At 42.9% G+C, this 16,190-nt stretch overlaps 1 protein-coding gene across 1 annotated transcript in view; it reads right to left on the bottom strand.

Moving 5' to 3' along the window:
- galnt14 (UDP-N-acetyl-alpha-D-galactosamine:polypeptide N-acetylgalactosaminyltransferase 14 (GalNAc-T14)) overlaps positions 1 to 16,190 on the bottom strand; it is a 277,326-nt gene that overhangs the window by 97,482 nt on the left and 163,654 nt on the right. The window lies entirely within an intron of this gene.

Genomic DNA, 16,190 nt, shown 5'->3' with positions numbered 1-16,190 from the left:
GTGGCGTTTTCATGCGTTTTGGCCATTCGTTTACACGAAAATGAAGCTCAAAGTCACCAAAAACGATCATTTCTGAAAACTCCGGCCAAAGTGGAGATTTTCAAAAACTCTGTTTTCACGTTTGCCTGTAAACGGATGGAAACGGAGATGCAACAGAAACGTCACCAACATCATGTGTGCGACCTGTGTTTACAATTTTTGTGGCCACCGTCAATATTTTCTTGTATTTTACCACGAAAGACTCTCGTTCCATCTTGGAAGTAACTGGCAGTCAAGGCTGATTTATGGTTCCGCGTTACACCAACGCAGAGCCTACGGCGTAGGGTACGCGGCGACGCGCACCCTACATAGGCTACGCCGTCGATTTAACGCGGAACCATATTATTCAGGCTTCACACGTGTCATTTGTTGACGTTTTTTTCCAGGATTACGATTGGCTAGCATGACTTTACGCTTCTCATTACACTGCCCCCTGCAGGTTTGGCTGCTCATAGCACCCTTAACAGCTATTTATGCGGATTTGTGTAAAACGTAGAGGGGGAAATATCAGTTTTTGTAAATACGTAAATACTATGTGTAAACGTGGCCTCAGTGTTGTACTGAACAGAGTGATTAGGAACGGAGACAGAACTGTCCCCTGTGCTGCGGCCTACAAAATTAGACAAGGTCCTCCCCAGTCACACAAACTGCGGCCTGTCTGGCAGATAATCATTGACCCAGAAGACAGTAGAGATGCTGACTGACAAGGACGGAGATAAGCGAACAGGTCGGGAACAGGCAGGGTCAAAACCGTGTGATCAGTCCAAAGGTGAGTGCTGGATAGACTTGCATAACGTGAATAACAATCTGGTAGTGACTGGCCGGGCAACCCATTCTCACATCAAAATGTGAAATAGCAACGTTTGTACTCCACAAATTAGACAAGAATAAAACAGGGGGGACTAGGTTAAGCACTCTACTCGTGAGATGTGAGGGACCGCTGGCAAGCTTCTGCCGCGCCTCCTCTGCTGCTTTTTGCCTTTTCGCTTTTCTGATACATTTTGTTGCATCACGACATTTATGTGCACAAACTCTGGACGTTAAAGGATTTTAAAGCCATCTGTTAGATTCAGCTTGATCGATCTAGCTCTCTGTGACACTGAAACACAAGCCAAACAGTTTCTAACAGTTTCTAAGCTACCTGCTGCTGCCACTGCCCGCCGCTGGTTAGCCTGTGGTCTAGCTACCCTGGTACAAGGCTCACCTGTACGGGACTCCTGGGACTCCTTTCCACACTCTGTGGCTGGATAGCTTGGTCTGGTGTGCCCCACGATGAACACCCGATCCAACTGGTCCGCTGCCACCCTGCCAGCTCTCCTGGACGCTTACCTGCGTCCACGGACTGCTGTCGACAGGGAGGACACTGTATCCCCGACACACCGTTGCCCCGAGGGTGTTCGCCTGCCAGTCGGCTAGTCCGCTGCTAATCCCTGGCGTCGCTCAGCTGTTTCCCTGTCTTCAGCGAAGCTACCGCCTAGCCGGCTAGCCTGCTGCTAATCCCCAGCGTCGCTTGGCTGCTTCCCTGTCCCCAGCGAGGCTGCCACCTGGCCGGCTAGCCTGCTGATGATGTAGCTGACCTGCTGCATCCTAACCAACTGGGCTGCGGCTGATCCCCGGCGACGCTAGGCTGTCGTCTCCAGTGAAGCTTCGGCCCATGCGCTTCCTTCCTCTGCCTCCACCGCGTGGTTCTGTGACTTCATCATCTGGACCATCTACCACTGGACTATGTCACTAACAACCCTACACCATATGGATTTTTAGCATGGTCCTCTGGATTGTGCTGTGTTGGCTGCACCGTTAACAAAGCAGTAACAATGGATATTCGGAAGTGGTTCAAGCACAACCAACCCATCAAATTAGACGACGGTGGTCATGAATCAGAGACTCAATCTCAAATTAACAACCAGCCAGACGAGTTGTCCGGCTGCTCACTCCTGCCCGAGCCGATGCCGCCGCAGCCCCCGCTACCGCCGCAGCCCCCGCTGCCGCCGCAGCCCCCGCTGCCGCCGCAGCCCCCGCTGCCGCCGCAGCCCCCGCTGCCGCCGCAGCCCCCCCTCCCTTCACCCCATGACCCAGAGCAGGCGCCCGGCCCACCTGACAACCTAGGTATGGTGGAGCCACTTCAAGTGCGTTTACAGAAGTATCCATCATCATTTTTTGGAAGAGTAAAGCGTTCCTTGTGACATCTATTGTGGACATCATTCACCGGACTCCCCACCAAACTCATTAACAGAATGCAAATCATTCAGAACTCGGCCGCGCGGATTATCAACCGCACCAAATCGTCCGACCACATCCCCCCAGTTCTAATCCAACTTCACTGCCTCCCGGTACAACACCACATCCACTACAAAAACCTCCTCCTCACTTACAAGGCTCTCCACCATCTTGACCCCACTTACCTCTCTGACTTCCTCCAAGAATACAGCCCCCCCCCCGTACCCTCCGCTCAACCTCTGCTGGACTACTTACCATCCCGACATCACGTGCCCGAGCACGTGATGGGTGCCCGAGCCTTCAGATGCTCGGCACCCAGACTATGGAACTCCCTCCCCCCACACATAAGACTTTCAGACTCCATAGTAACTTTCAAATCCACACTCAAAACTCACCTTTTCAAACTGGCATACTCCTGCCAGTGCACTGTCTCTGTGGCTATAACATTGGTTGATGTTGTTTGGTTTTAATAATGCTTGATGTTGTTATTTTATGCTTGTATTTTATGCATTTATTCTTTGTAAGGTGACCTTGGGTGACTTGAAAGGTGCCACCAAATGTTCACTTTTTTTTCATTATTATTTTCTATTGGCCTGTCGAAAAGTCATGTGACTGCCAGCAGCTGCTTTGTAAAAATAAAAACATGGCGGCCATCCTTGTCTTTCTCAGTGGAAAATGCATTATTTTAAGGTAATTTAGACATATAAAAGTGTTTGGATCATATTTCTAGTGAGAAATATACATTGAAATTTCATATTATTCGTTCAGTTGCTGTATATAATCGTTCGTTTGTTAGTTATGAAGATGAATCTTGTTGCAGTTTTACGTTTTCTGTCGTTTCTATGCTGGTTGTGATTATGTGATTGTATGAGCAGTGGAGGCCTTAAGGGAACTTTAAGGCCCAGCTCTGAGGCCTGACTCTGAGACCAGCCTTGATTTTCCTTACAACTGACCGCATGGTTGAAACAAAGGAACCATCATAATGTCTCAAAGTCCTTGAAGGATTTGCATTGACGCCCCTTCAGTGATAAGGAACAGCCCTCTGATTGGGTATGGACCCCAAACTGCAGGGGGGGGGGCGCATTCTGCAGCCTGGGCCCCTACAAAGAGCAGACTCCCCTCTCGCTCTGTCTCTTTTTTCTCTTCTCTGCCCTTCTCTCCTCTCTTTCAGGTCACAACTCCTATTTTAGCATGAAGCGCTACTAGCTATGAGCTGGCCTCCTCCATGATCGTGACCGAAGAAGCGTCTGTCTGCAGTGCTGCAACGAGTGACCCACGAATGTTCCGAGCTGTTCTGAGATGTTCCTGCTGTGCCCATGCATTCCCCTCATCCACAGGAAGACACGGAGAACAGGAGTGAGAGAGGGCCGCTCTTTATCAGGATCCCCTGCTGAGCGTAACCACCCTTTGTTCACTGACCGGCCAGACCAAACCACCTTTTTCTTCACTTACAAAGATCCACGTAAGAGGCTGTTTTGTGTCTGGGCAGAGAAACTTAGTTACACAATTTATAAGTTAGTTTACGTTGTGAGCCGGGCAGCTGATCCTGTCACAACTGTGTTTATTAGTTTAAGTGTGTTTGTTTATTTTATTGTTTGTCTACTGCTGCATCCATGTTGCTGGATCTTGATGACATGTTCTTCCACAACAGAAAACAAAGCCCTTCCTCATTTCCCAGTTGAATGACCAGAGCGTACATGTGAAGTTAGTTTCTGCGTGGGAAACATCAGAAGAACTTGGTTTTCTGGTAGTGAGAATTTATTTTAGTGTCATGGGCTTTACTTTTCTCCTCTCATGCTCTCCTACTAACCCCACACACACATGCACACACTTATCTTGGTCATAAAATCTCCGAGCCTGTTTTCATTGGATGACACAAAATCTCGTCCGCCGTCTTGAGTCACGTGAGACTCAAGTCACCACGCACGCACACACACACACACACACACACACACACACACACACACACACACACACACACACACACACACACACACACACACACACACACACACACACACACACATATAATAGTTCAAATAATCTACTTTATTAATTATGAATCATTGTCGAAGGACAATCATCAATAACTCTTTGATAACTGAACCAGCACCCCCTCTGTGGCACAACACTTGTCATGCACGCAGGCTATGCCAGGCATAGTTTCAGACAGCACTTTGAAGGCCTTGCATATAAAAAAATGAAGCTTTTTACTTGTTTGTTTGTTTATTATTGTTTTTAGTGTAAATAGTGACCAAATGAATCACCTTCTGAGCTGGCAGCCAGGGCATTACTTTTGGCTTTGAAATCCTTTGGTTTAGGGTTAGGGTTGGGTTAGGGTTGAAAAGACCAACTATTCTTATTCATTCATGTGTCAGCATGCCATAGTTCATTCAATCAGAATGTGTTTTATCAGCCAATGAAAGCAAACATATTAATTCATACAAAGATCCAGTCATATATCTGGTGCAAGCACTCAGTGTTCACCGTTTTATTTTATTCTTATTGTCTTGGCTTCTGTACTGCTATTCTCTACCTGTATACTTCCTGTGTTTTTCGTTCAGATTGCTGTGATCGCTATGACACCTACATTTCCCTCAGGGAATTAATAGGTTTTATTTTATGTTACAAAGAATATGTCTTCACATTCCCAACCAAAAAGGGCAATAAAGAAGAATAAAATTATAAATGTAAGAGAAAGGACTGTTCACTTTTTTCAGTTAACTTGTGCGAGTAAACCTGTCTAAAGGAGGAAATGTTGAAATAGTAAACAGCTATGTATCAATTTAGAAATTGACTTTATATATTATACACATGTATATTTTCTGTGACAGCAGCAGGGCTCCAACTGCATCCATTCAATCAGCATGTCATTTCCAAATCGATTACAATATAGGAATTTAACATGGTGTAGCAGTGTAGGAAAATCCAACAGTAGTTCAAGTTCAAGTAATTTATTTGTGATTTACCAATTACAGTCATTGGCAATCATCATCATCATCTTAATTCTTTGGCCTTTGCCTAATAGATTAATGCAAAGTAAAATGAGAATCTAAAGGCATAAACATAAAACCAGAATCATCTTTATTAACAAGTATAAGTTAATTGGTGCACATAACACAAAATGTGTGCGTATGTATATATATATATATATATATATATATATATATATATATATATATATATATATATACATATATATATATATATATATATAAATAAATAAAAAAACAGTCCAATGCAAGTACACAAATACATACATGAGAATATAGACTGTGTGGGATGGAGAATAGTGCAAAAAATGCCACATCGGTTCATCATTAAGTCCAAGTAGATGGAGTGTTAAAAACAGACCCTTACACCCTGGTCACTCACACCATCTCCTAATCATCAAGTTCTTCATCAGTGGAGGAGCTACTGTCCAACTTTTCCTCTTCAGAGGAGTCATCCAAAGTCACCGTTTTCTGTCCCAAAATATTTTGGTATGTGTTGCGTGCTGTGGCCTGCTGAGCTTGAACCTGGTGCAATCTTCTCTTCAGTAAACAGAGTAGCCCCTCACATCCTCTCTCTCCATCAATGCCTCGGTACTGCCTGAAAATATATGATATAAAAATATGTTATCCACATGTTACCAGACAAGTAATTTGCAAAATAATTTATCGTACTTTGTCCAGTGATGCCTCGGGAAAGCTGGGAGGAAAGCTCTTCATGTACTCCCAGTGCTGCTTGACTTCACAAATCACAATTACTACTTCTTCATAATCTCATCGTAGACCTTTTTCTTCTGTACCATATCACCATGACCTGCAATCCATCACAAGGTGTTTTCAACTGTCTTACATTTATGGCAAGATGTGCATATTAAAACTTTTGTATTCAGTGTCTTTCAATGTTTACTTACACTCCCATGGCCAGGAGTAGCTGTCCTCAGTCAAGAGCTCATTAGGACGAGGGAGTTTTTCAGCTTCCCCCACAACAGCATTGTATTCAGTGATGGCATCTTCAAAGGCTTTCTTTTCTACAGCAATCTTTTTCCTGAGTTGATGCCTCCGCTTATTGCGATCTAGAATGTGAAAAAAAAAAATCATTTAGTGTATTATATGGAGCAATGTCCCTCTAGAACTATGCAACACTGCACAATATGCACTCCTAGTACACTACCACCATCCACTATAACCTCAATAATAAAGTAGAATGATCACCTTTCTGACAATGTCAACAAACACTGAAAATGTAAAAGCTTCTTAAAGTAGAATGTACGGCAGAGCTGTTGCATTGGATTGTATTAGATTGCACAGTTGTACATAATGAAGTGCCAGTGAGTGAGCCTACACATTGTTCTACTTAACACTTACCACCAAAAGTCAGCTCTGCACTATAGCTTTCACATTTTTAGGAGTTAGCCTACTTTCAAGCAATCACACTATATGTACAGCAATTTCCATACAAATAATAAAAAAAAACAAGCGCTTCACAAAATTAAATACCCCCCCCACGCCATCCCCGAAACCATCCCGCCCCAACACACACACAGCAATCGGTGACTGTAATTAATTAAGACAAGGTTTTCAGTTTAAGAGTAACTTACCTCACACTCATCCAAAAGCACATAGGCAAGAAATATGGCATCGTTGTCTTCAATCTGACCCATTGTCTAGTAGCGTTAATCGTACAAAGAGAACGGTTGAAATATCCTCGGCTAAACATTACCTGGTATTTGGCACCTGACGTCAGGTACATCAATATATATATATATACGGTATATATATATATATATATATATATATATATACAGTATATATATATATATATATATATATATATATACACGTCAACCCGGACGAGATTATTATTTAGTGGTCTGCTCGACTTGAATCATACCTGAATATTATTTTTTAGAATGAGGTCTGTGCTTGGCATCAGACTAATATAGATATTTTGTTCCACTACAGAAACATCAGTAAATAACCCACTCCTTAATAAAGAGGTGCTAACAAGTGGCTAGATTAATTATGTAATTGGACCCCCCCCTTATGAGCCTGGTCCTGCTCAAGGTTTCTTCCCTCCTAAAGAGTTTTTCTTGCCACTATTTGGCTTAAGGTTTTTCTCCGACTAGGGGAGTTTTTACCTGCCATTGTTTACTGTATGTAATAATTGCTCAGGGGTCATGTTCTGGGTCTCTCGAAAGCGCCTAGAGACAACTTTTGTTGTATTAGACGCTATACAAATAAAATTGAATTGAATTGAATTGAATATAACAACATAATGTGAAGAATAATTTAAATAGCATACTCCATAGCTGTGCACTTAGCAACCAGCATAGCAACGACAGAAAACGTGAAACTGTAACAATTTTATCCCGAGACCTGAAAGATTTATCTAACAATAATCTTTAACAAACCAAAGATCGTATACATCAACTAAACTAATATTATGAAATTTCAATGTATATTTCTCACTAGAAATATGATCAAAACGCTTTTATATGTCAAGGATGGCCGCCATGTTTTTATTTTTACAAGGCAGCTGCGGGAAGTCACATGACTTTTCGGCAGGACAATAGAAAATAATAGGGGGAAAAAAGTGAACATGTCACAATTTGAAAGGCCTTATTGTGAAACTAATACGTTTTCTACTGTGGACAAACGTTGCTTTTTCACGTTTTGATGTGAGAACTGGTTGGGCTGGGAGTAGAGTGCTTAACCTGTTCACCCCTATGGTTTTGGAGGTGAATTTCGCCTGAACAAGCCTATCCAAATTAAATCAACAATATCTCCACAATTATAAGGACAATATGTATAATCTTGGTCTCAATGGATAGCTAAGACCTCACAGCATACATTTCTAGTGTCAGAAAAATTGTGAATGTTCACATGCCTGAGCAAATTGTCATAAACCAAAGAAAAAAATGTTTATTTTCGTCTTATTTTCTTTTTAGTTTGCAGAGTGGAAAACACCATGATAGCAATGCATATAATTATAAAGCCACCACTGCCTGGATTCAGCAACTCCTTGACTACAACTGTAACAAGTTACATGAGAATAGCTTAAAGCACATGGATTTTATAAAGGTTTTAGTGTGGTTAGTACCAGGCAGACTCTCTATTTGGGCACTTGGATGCCTACAGTATACTGGGACATAATGTGCCAAATGTGTTTTTTACCCGTTTTGAAGTGAATATGGGTATAAAATACTTTGATGATTTGATGATACATGATTTCGTAAATGTAAAATCTCCATCCAAACATCACAGCACTCTGTGCCGGTCTCTCAGTGGGTGTCGCTCTCTGCGCTGTGCAACTGTGTGTCACTGATCCAAGATGGCTGCCGCGCTCCAGCGTTTACGCTCAACAGTAGAGGCCTGATGGATGAAGTCTGGTTCAAGTGTAATATATCGTTTGAAAGCTCGCGACATGTAGAATGTTAACAAAGTTTACGTAAATTCCCAAAAGCCACGAGGAGTTAACAAAATGTCCGCGACGGCAGGATATGAAATGGCGGCGCATGAAGCAGTATCACTTCTATGGAGGATTAAGCTGTGAATTCTGGTCAAAGAAATGTGTGGATAGACTGAAAATGACAACGAAACGGTAACGAAATAAAATATACTGCTTTTGGTCGGAATAGTTTTGGGATTTGCTGACGTATTGTGTGATGAACCCGCAATCTGATGTGCTGGCTTTGAAATGTGACTTTTGGTTTTCGGTTTGTTTTGAGCTTGGCACGAAGTGGTCGGCCCAGAAAAGATTATGTTCGGTATGATCTGAAAGTGTAGCTTTTTCTAGTTTTATATGATATCCACTACGTTGGGGTGGAGAAAATTGTTCTTGCGTTCTGTTGCGTTTTGTTGCGGGTGTTGCTCCTGTTGGGGGCGCCATCATTTGTTGCATATGTATTTTGAAGTTGTTATAAATCAAATACTTTGTTGACAAAACGTACTTGGAGTTTTCACATATTGGCTTTAGAGCTTCTTGTTTGAGAAACAGTTGAAAGAAAATACCCTGACAGCACTTGAGTCACTTTTTCCACACATGAACTGGTGCGTTCAGCTGCTGGCCCCGGTACCGGGTCCGTCGTGGGGAAGGGATTAAGTAGCAGCCCAGGACTGATTGCAGATGCGGAGCAGGTGTGGAAGGCGGGAGAAACCATAGTGAAAGATGAGGCAGAGCTGGCAGGTGAGTGAGGCAGGTATAGAGCTGTACTGGATGTGACACTGATGCTTTTATCTCAGCAGAAGATGCTTGATGGTATTAAAGAATGATGAATGATTTAAAGGAATGCACAAATTCACTTAGGTTCAAAAAAATGTATAAAGATAAAATATTTAAGTTATATGATCATGAATAGACTGGGAATTAAGCAGTATTATTATTATCTGTGGTTGGTTCTATTTAAGTGTATATTTTTGTAAATATTGGTTACATTGACTGTTCTTTTTGTTTTGGTATTTAATAAGGGGCAGGTAAAATAAGACTTGTCTTCATCCTGCTCCTTTTCGGTCATGGGTGTGTAGATTGACCACCATGCACGAAATAAATAAATAAATAAAAAATAATAAATAAATAAAAAAGCACTGGAGAAGTCAAATAGCATGATTCTCATTGTGTTTCCAACAGCATAAGTAAGTGAGTGAGCTCACTCATGGCAGGTGGATGGCAGCATCATCCACACCCACATGGGGCTGGTAAGCGAACTGCAGAAGGTCCAGAGTAGGTCTCACCTGTGGATCCAGCTGCGACTCTCCGGTGCTTTCATGATGTGTCAGGGCCGCTGGTCTAGTAACTGTATATATATTAATCCCTTCATCTCATTTCACTTGTGGATATTCCTTGACATGCTTAAATTAAATGTCAATATTTTACTGTGATCTTAGTCTACTTACATACAAATATGTCAGCGTAACGTTCAGTCAGAGTCAAGTCAAGTCAGGCCTGTAGGAGAAGCCATAATTTAGTGATAGGCTTCGGAGCGCACCCATACAGAAATGAATGTCCAAAAAATATCCGGGCTCTGGTGACAAGGCATGTCAACAGAGGTGGCTCAAAATAACGTCAGATATCTTCTGCACACTAGGGGGAGTGTGCCAACGTCTTCAGAATATGCAATCTTTCAGGAGGCCTCTGGTTGCAAAATTAGCTTTAATAACCCAGTTCTTCTGGAGAAGTTTTGAAAGCAACTAATTTCTGCTACCATGGCCTACTGAAGAGTGGGCATGACAAAGCAGCAGTTTGGTCAGATGGCTGTCTTGGGAAAGAACTGCTTGATGGTTGGATTTTTCTGGCATTGCCATCCTATTCAGCCTTCCACCTACCCTCAAAACTCCATCAGAAGATCCATTGTGGTCTTCTATCTTTGTCCTTCTGTACTTCACGGTCTTTGACAAGTTCTGTCTCAGGTCCCAATAAAGTTTGTTAGACTGTCAATAGGGCTAATGAAGGACACATTCAACCTCACTCTGTGATATACAGAAGAAAATGTATGTCTGCTACAAGATCAAATTGCGTATAAAAAAGGGGTTCCTTTGCCAACCTCAGCACTAACCAACCATATGCATATAGGCAAGGCAAGTTTATTTGTATAGCACAATTCAACACAAGGTAATTCAAAGTGCTTTGAATATAGATATTTGATATAGACAGTTATAAAAAAAACACATTAAAAATGTTAAACTTCACTCATGAAGTAATGTTTAGTAAATGTTTCCTAGTAGTTGTAAAGTTTTATTAAGCAAGTTGATCAGCTGGTGGTCGTGCTCTATAAAGACTTCAAATGTCAATACAGGGCAGAGAAGTACTGTAGTTGATACCAAGAAGCTTACTGGTTTGTATATTGTGAGCAGCTTTTACAGAGAAGTGGGGCTCATTTTCATGCTGTAATATTACAATTGGCAGATACCAGCACCTAAGGTTTGAGGAAATATTAATCTTGGTAATGCTTTTCTGGAAAGTACACATTTGGAAAATTACAAAAGCCTCTTTTCTACCAGGGATCAAAAATGAGCATTCTGTCTGGTTAAAACTAAAGCAGAAATATCTCATAAACTGCTTCTAACATGGGTGTTATGCTTGTTTTAGCCTCAGTGAGGAAATGCTGAGTTGAACTCACATTCCTATGCTATGGTGAAAGTATTCAATCAACTCAGCTAAGTGTGGCTCTTGTCTGTATTTTTTTTATTCTATTTTATCTGTATTTTTCTAATGTTCTTCTACATGATGTAACAATAAAACATTTTGATATAACTAAAACATTTTGCTATACCTCAGTCACAAGCAGAAGCACAGAGAAAGAGAGAGAAAGAGATAAATTGGGCTTGTTAATGGTTATCACTTCAGGCTTAGTGGCTTGATTATCTTTTAAATGACCTAAAAAGACACCAGCCTGGTACTGTAGCTTTCTTTGACAGACATTTTGTACGTACTGGGACCTTCAGGGACATCATGCACTCATTAGCATCTTGCCCCACCATAAATCCAATGTAAAAGTTGTTTCAGATTAAAGCTGTCAATGTAAGTAAAACTAATAATATATATATGAGTAGCTGTGCCCAAAATTTTCAACTGGTAGTGCGTGTGTGCGTGTGTGCGTGCGTGCGTGCGTGTGTGCGTGCACACAAACAGGAGCTGCTCTGTCCCCACTGCTGTTCTGCATAGGCCTGAACCCTCTCAGCCACATCATCACAAAGAGTGACTAGGGATCCCAAATCAGACCTGGAGCAAAGATCAGCCACCCCATCTACATGGATAACTTCAAACTGTATGCCAAGATTGAGCGAGACATCGACTCACTGATCCACCTCACAAGGATTTACAGCAGCGGTTTCGGAATGTCATTGAGGCTGGACAAATCGGTTCGGATGGTGTCCAAGAGGGGCAAGATAATCACTACTGAGGGGGTTAAGCTACCAAAGGGCAACATACGGGATGTTCAAGACAACTACAAATGCCTGCGGATTCCACAGGCAAATGCACAGGCAAATGGCAATTACGAGAAAGCTGCAAGGAAGTTAGCCACAGCCAAGTAGTCAGATCCTGAAGACCCCACTAAATATACAGTGTATATATATATATATATATATATATATATATATATACATATACATATATTTAGTATATACATATTTATATAGATACTTTATTAATCCAGAGGGAAATTCAAAGTATCTAGCGGCTACATAGATGCCCAAAAAGCAGGTTACTATCAACTACAAACAGAAAAACTTGGTTATTGATAATAATCACTTATCACTACCCTGCTTCAGCACACCGTGATACAAGTGGCTGTGTCATCAACAGAATTGTGCAGGCCTTGATGACAAGCTAATTAGGACCATTAATTAGAATCAGGTGTGTTGATGAAGGGAAACTTCTGAAACATGCAGGACAGTGGGCCTTGAGGACCAGGGTTGGGAAACACTGGTTTAGAGAGTGGATCCCAGTCTGTAGCCTCAAAGCACACCCGCAGAGTTTGAGTGGTGTCAGCATTTGATCTTTACTCTTTTTGGATGACGTGGTCTTGTTAGGTGGTTCAATGCCAAGTGTGAGGGACACAGATAAGAATCACCACCTCCAAATTTGAGAGCATGGCTCTGTCATGGTCATGGAAAAGGGTGGAATGCCTTCTGTGGGTTGGGCATGAGGTGCTGCCTCAAATGGAAGAGTTTACGTTTTTCAGGATATTGTTCATAAATAAGGGGCGAATATAATGGGAGGTAAAAAAAATGCAAGCAGTTCTACATAACTCTATCATTCCAAAGGTGGAACAATCAATAGAAAAAGGATAATGATGCAAGCTGGCTTGTAAATTCTTTGCTGTTAGCGGCTCTCTCTGACGGCAGAACAAGCACAGATTTCATTAGCGAGTGATCAGTTGGTTTAGGTGAGCGTCTGCGTGAGTTTCTGGTTTCGTTTCGGGCACTTGATTGCCTTTGTTAGTCTGAATCTCTGCCGTTAGTGGCTCTCTCTGACTACAGTTGAGGCCATAGGCGCGGGCCACACCCACTTTTTTGTAACTGCTCGGGGGAAGCAGAGAGAGGCGGTTTCAGCAAGTTGCAATTAGCCTAGTGATTGCAGCTTGCAGCTTCTGGTATTTCACCACACTCGGGGCGCTGAAGCATCAGCGTCTTTACTTCCCAATTCGGGTTAAGACCACATAGGGTAAGACCTGGGCGAGTCCACCGAGCAGAGCTACAACCAAAGTAATGCAAGATGTGTCTCAAAACCATCCCGGTCAGATATGGGTACAGAACAAGACGCGGCTCCCGTAGGCAGCGCAATCCGCAAAACCGTGTTGTTCTGTGGTATATCCGTCAGCAACATCCTCTGTTACCTTTGGTCTCTGGAACTGTCAGTCCGCAGTTAACAGAGTTCATCAGTTCATTGTTGCATCCGTCATACATTCAGGTCCTAGCCCTGGCAGAGACTACACAATAGCTACGCTGCTGTATCCGTAGATGCAGAATTCACTCAAACAGCTCGATCTGCTGGACAAAGAGGTGGTACAGGCATTCTTACGTCCAAAAAGGGGATTTTCACATCCATCTGTCCCATTGCTAATATCACGAATATCACGCAGTAAAGATCTCTAAGCCCTTCACTGCTTACATTCTGGTCATATACCAACCTCCAGGAGGCAACATAGATGAGTTCATATCTGAACTGGACATTATTCTCTCTGACATTCCTGATGATCTCCACTAATTGTACTGGGAGACATTAACATTTACAAATCGGCAAAAAACACGCAAATGAGTTTCTGGCTCTCATCGACTCTTTCAATTTTACACTGGTGTCCAGACTCCTCCAACACACAAAGCTGGTAACATCCTTGAACTGGTGATGGTGACCAGAAACTGCACTAGAGTTGACGTGTGTGTCACACCACTGAATCAGTCAGACCACTTCCTGGTTAAATTTTCCATCTCCCTTCCTCGTGTCACTCACCTGACTCCAAAGATGGTTTCCTAACCGCAGCAACTTACGATCTCTCAGCCCTACACAGCTATCTGATGAGGTCTCCTCTAACCTCCTTTCCCTCTTAGACTTTTCCACACTATCTGTTGATGAGGCTACAGAAACACTCTGCTCCTCACTCGCCTCCTCTCTGGATAAACTCTATCCAGACAGAAACCTTGCAGTCCATGGCTCACAGAGGCTCTGAAGGACCACAGAGCTGGACTTAGGACAGCGGGAAGAAAGTGGCGTACTGAGTACCAACAAAATCTTTCATTTTTCACATCCAGCTTAAAGGCTGCCAAGATATCCTTTTACCAGAACAAAATCCAAAATGCTCCCAACTCCCGACAACTGTTCATGGCGTTTAACTCTCTTCTTTCTCCACCACCGACTGGGTTGTCTGCAGAAAAGTTTGCGTCCTACTTTACTGAAAAGGTTGCTTCTATCAGTAACCAATTCTCTGAGCCTGTCCATCTCAGCCCACTCCAACCAGCTACTGGTGCCTCTCCCTGCTCCTTCCGGTCACTAAATGAGGATGAAGTCTCTAAATGAGGATGAAGTCTCTAAACTTCTAGTCAGCTCAAAACCAACGACTTGTCCTCTTGATCCTGTTCCTACTGAAATCCTACAGAGCATTTTACCTACCGTTGAACCGGCAATAAACCACATTATCAACTTCTCAATTAAATCTGGCATCTTTCCCTCTGGCTTCAAACAATCTCGGGTCACCCCACTGCTGAAAAAACCCACACTCAACCCTTCCCATGTTGAAAACTACCAGCCGGTCTCACTGCTCCCATTCATATCTAAAATTCTAGAATGTGCCATCTTCAGTCAGGTCTCACAGTTCCTTCATGACAACTGCCTTTATGATCCACATCAGCCTGGCTTTAGGCAGGGCCACTCAACTGAAACTGATCTTCAGTCAGTTACTGAGTCACTACGGGCTGCCAGATCTGCTGGTTTATCCTCAGTCCTCATACTGCTTGACCTGTCTGCCGCCTTTGACATGGTCAACCACCACATCCTCCTCTCCACACTTTCAAAGCTTGGCATTTCAGGATCTGTCCTCCTGTGGTTCATGTCTTACCTCGCAGGAAGATCCTTCAGTGTCATGGCAAGTGTCCAGATCGCATGAGCTGGTAACAGGGGTGCCACAGGGACCGTTGCTTGGCCCTCTTCTCTTTTCACTATACACCACTTCACTGGTGAAATTATAAGCTCTCATGGGTTCTCCTACCACTGCTATGCCGATGACACCCAGCTTTTCCTTTCCTTCCCACCTGGCGACACTGCCATCTCAATGCGAATATCGCCCTGTCTTTATGATATCCTCCTCAGATAAGCGTGCAGCTGGATTCCACCACACTAGTGCCCATGTCTTCTACTAGGAATCTTGGTGTCATATTAGACAGCCAGCTGACCTTTAAGGACCATGTTGTGTCGGTTTTCCGGTCTTGCCGCTCTTTACAACATCAGGAAAATCAGGCCCTACCTGACAGAACATATGACACAACTCTTGGTTCAGGCTCTGGTCATGTCATATGTCCCTCCATTGTTTCCTGACGGTGGAATGTCCTACCAAACTCTGGCCGATCTACAGGGTCTGTACCTACTTTTAAGAGCAAGCTAAAGACTCAGCTCTTTAAGGAGCACTTCTGCATCTAGTAAACCTCTCTGCTCATCTCTGCATGCACTCATAACAAGATGATCGCATGATGGTGTCTTTTTAGTCATAGCTTTCTGGTATAAAGGGTTAGGGTTAGGACTGTTGGGTTGGGCGGAAAAAAAAAAAACATTCTAGCACTGGCATGGCAGCACCTGTGTCCAACTGGAGTCACAGCAGTCTGACCAGCACTTATCCCTGCTGTACCCTCCTATGTATTTTCTTGCTTATGTTGTGTAGATGTAAGATGTAAGTCGCTTTGGATAAAAGCATCTGCTAAATGACAGTAGTAGTATTAGTAGTAGTAGTAAATTCA

The sequence above is a fragment of the Cololabis saira genome, chromosome 18 (genome assembly GCF_033807715.1).
Source record: "Cololabis saira isolate AMF1-May2022 chromosome 18, fColSai1.1, whole genome shotgun sequence".
NCBI classification, from domain to species: Eukaryota; Metazoa; Chordata; class Actinopteri; order Beloniformes; family Belonidae; genus Cololabis; species Cololabis saira.
This window is presented reverse-complemented; position numbering and strand designations above follow the sequence as displayed.